Raw genomic sequence first — 4,078 nt, 5'->3', positions numbered from 1 at the left:
TATTTGAAACTGGTATCAAATGCACTGAAACATTTCAGTAAGCATTCCTATTTAGAAAAAAATCATAAAACAATAACTGCTCGTGGCAGGTGCGCCTGGGCTCGCTAGCATGTTAGCTTAGCACACCATCAATACACGACCATTTATGAGATTAAAACTATGTTTGCGCTCCAAACTCACTATATAACGCAAGTCTAGTGTTTTAAATAATCTTCTGTGATCTAACTTGGCTTCAGATAAAAAAAAAATCAGACAGAAAATGTATTATTTAGTGTTCTGAACGATGATGAAATCTATATCGATTAGCATTACATTATAAATATAATCTATTATTATGAAATACCTGGCATGGCTTGAAGAACACAGGTAACTCAAATATCATTGCAATCATGTTTATTGTCTTCAAAACATCTTTATCTGCATGTTACAGCGATCTCTGTACTTTCTGTATCACTCAGTGACGTCCTGGAATGTCACATGACTATGGGTCTTCTTCATGATCCATATATGGACTTTTATTGGACATAATAGCGCCCCCATGCTATTGGTATGAATGGAAAACACAGCACATCTCAGGAAGAAGCGATCATTATGATTACATCGACGCATTTGGGTATAAATTCAATAAATATTATTCCTGTCTATAGAAATATGATGTGAATCTATGAGAATATATCAATATTTCTCCACATCTGCACATTGTTGAGCTAAAAGCCCTCAGGGACGTTGTTTTGTGAATCGCTATCATGAGGACAGCACGGAGTGTTTTTTATGAATGGACCAGCTGACGCTCATAATTCATATTAAAGGTATCGACTCGTTTTTTTCATTTCATAACTCCTGACACAAATTAAGACATAACGGTCACTATAAGTTTCTCAGAATACAATAGTGGTCAAATACTGAATCTTGAGTCTTATATCTTTTTAATGATGTATAGTTTGTCAAGGTATAACATTAAATCTGATAGTATATTTTAACTAAATAAATAAAAAAACGCTTCAGTGCGCCGACGCTCTGGAGAAGGTTAAGAGGTTAAACTGAATTATTTTAGTGTTCTTTTACATTTTCATTGGTTTTATATTGAAAGCAATACATTTTAGTTAGTCTGTAATTTTTTTAGCCAAGTCAACAAAATGCTTGGTTGGTGTTGCTCCATGTGGGGCCATAACCTTTGTGTCACAGCTGTTCACTGGATCCATCTCAGACAGGGAGATAACAAAACAGTCTGGACTTTTGGAACTGCTCGAGCCTGGAGACTGTGTTATGGCAGATAAAGGCTTTACCATAGAGCCACTGCTTGAAAATGTGGGAGCCAGACTTGTTATCCCTCCATTGAAAAGAGCAGCACAATTTACAAAAGAGGAGACGAAACGTACACAATCCATAGCCCGTCTAATGATTGTGGTGGAAAGAGTAATTCGACGAATTAAAGAAAACCACATCTGGGACTCTACCATTCCTCTCACACTGACAGGCACAGTGAACCAAATATGGGCAAACTGCTGTTTAATGGCTAATTACCAAGGCCCACTTGATGTAAATGATGTTGCTATATAAAATATATATACAGAAAAGAAACATGATTTAAGTTGCCACCAATCAAATGTCTGTCATTTCATACATTTAAGTTTAGTTTAATTTGTACAAAAATATTGAATTGTGAAAACTTGCATTTAATGTTGGAACATTTTTTAGTAAATGAGCCTAAAAGTTGCAAACTTAAAAATTGGATTTTTTTTATTGCACCACTTTTATACATATATGTACAAGTATTGACTGCATTGATATGTACAAGTATTGACTGCATTGATATGTACAAGTATTGACTGCATTGATATGTACAAGTATTGACTGCATTGTGACAATTAAAAAGTTAAGTTACAATTTCTAATTTATTCATTGACAATTTACAGTGAACTTAGTTATGAATAGGCACTATAAAAAATTTAAGACAAAAAGATGCTCAACCAAAATAGACATTTGAAGAATCTTTAGGAGTAGTTTACCCAAAAATGGAATTTATCAACATCAGCACTAGTTTAAGCACATCAGCACTCTTAAGAGTTAGTGTGTATATATATGTATACATGTATGTATGAATATGTATACATACATACATATACACGTATGTATGTATATGTATATACACATATACACGTATACATATACATGTATATACACACACACGTATACACGTATACATATATATATAGATATATATGTGTATACATGTGTGTGTATGTGTGGGTGATTCTTCAATTAGGGGAACTTTTATGTCCCCAGGTTATACATTCATGTTAAAAATAATATATTATAAAATAAATAGTTTAGTTATTTCAAATAATATTTATTGCACCACCAAAAAATGTTATTGTTACGGTACACGGTGGTAGGAAGCACGAGGAGACGAAGAATAGAAGTAAACAGGATTTAATTCCAAACTCAGGAGAACACTGTAACTTTACACACCAAACACAAACGAGAACGGACCCGGAATGAGGGAGAACGCAGGGTTTACATACACAGAGAACAGATAGGTGAAACAAGACACAGCTGGGGCAAATGAACAGATAATGACAGAATAACAGGTGAATAAACTAAACACTAACGAGGAGCGGGAAACTGGAAACAGGACTGAACCAAATTCACCAAGAACGGGGGAAACACAGGACATACATGTAACAGTTATACACTAAAATCAGTATGATTTCCATTTTTAAAAATGTTTTCATCACTAATATTTGGCTACTCAGGCCTTGTCCCCAACCCAGACTTTAAAACTTATCTGCTCTGAAAATGTGATAAATGTTATCAGTTCATTAAAAAAAATCACAACATATAGTTTAGCTGTCACCCCCCTTTTTGAGCGTTGACGTGAAAATGCACTACCCAAACTTAAACGGTTGTAATTCATGAACCCTTTGGACTAAAGACTTACGGTTGGTCTCTTTTAAAAGAAGACTCTTGGCAGATTATTGCTGAAGTTGAATAAATTAATAGAATTAAATTATTTAAAAGTTATTGAATTTTAAGTTTATTGTTATGAAAATATAATAAAATATATATTTTTCTTTTATTAAAAATATATATACATTAATATAGGTTTCAGCCTAAAAATGACAGAAAGTCAAAGCCATATATCTAACCAAGTTGTATTCCAAATTTGAAGTTGAAATCACAAACATTGAAGTTCCCATGAGATTTTGTTTAGGCGTAATACCAAAAATACCCACCGGGTGCCATTGCATTCCATTGAATTTAATTATATGCATTCTGCCATAACAAATTAATACATTTCTATCCAAATATCACTTATGTCACTAAATATGGAACCTTGAGACTCAGACCTTTCTGACAATATGTGTTTTGTCAAGATTAGAAAATTTTTGATGATAAATTATGAAAGATGATGCCCAAAAGGGGAGGGGCCTAATAAAAAAAAATACCGTTTCTATGGTAACGCAACCTCCAATTTCAAAACGGTTTTCACAGGATTAATTCTGAGTTCGTAAGCTTTCAAATGATACCTAATTTATGATAACTACTAAAATATGTGATATAATAATAATAAAAAATTATATATATTATATATTATACTTTTTAGAGAACTTTTTACTTTACTTTTTAAAATATAATTTTATCTTTTTTTATTGACAAATACTATATTATGTTTTATTATGAACTTTTAGCATTAAAAACCAAAGTTTCAATTATTGTCAACTTTTTGTGACAAAGGTCAGAAACTCCTGTAATGAAGTTGATTTTTTGAGGCGCACTCTTGTCATAAATTCATATATTATTGTTCATACATAACTTGTAAGAAAAAAACAGCGCTAAAATATCTATTAAGGAGTCTTAGACCTTTCCAACGATATATAGTTTGTCATGACTAGATTAGGATTTAATAGTAATGTAGTGAAGTAAATTTAGGTTGCCCGTAGGATTTAATAGTAATATAGTGAAGTAAATTTAGGTTGCCCGTATACGGGCAGGTGACAGTTAAGGGGTTAAAAAGGCACTTGATGCATAATTCAGGTTCATATCTGTGCATTTTGTGAATATTTTTAACAATTTA

The sequence above is a fragment of the Rhinichthys klamathensis genome, unplaced genomic scaffold, assembly GCF_029890125.1.
Source record: "Rhinichthys klamathensis goyatoka isolate OS25496 unplaced genomic scaffold, OSU_Roscu_1.1 h1tg000223l_1, whole genome shotgun sequence".
Lineage (NCBI taxonomy): Eukaryota > Metazoa > Chordata > Actinopteri > Cypriniformes > Leuciscidae > Rhinichthys > Rhinichthys klamathensis.
This window is presented reverse-complemented; position numbering follows the sequence as displayed.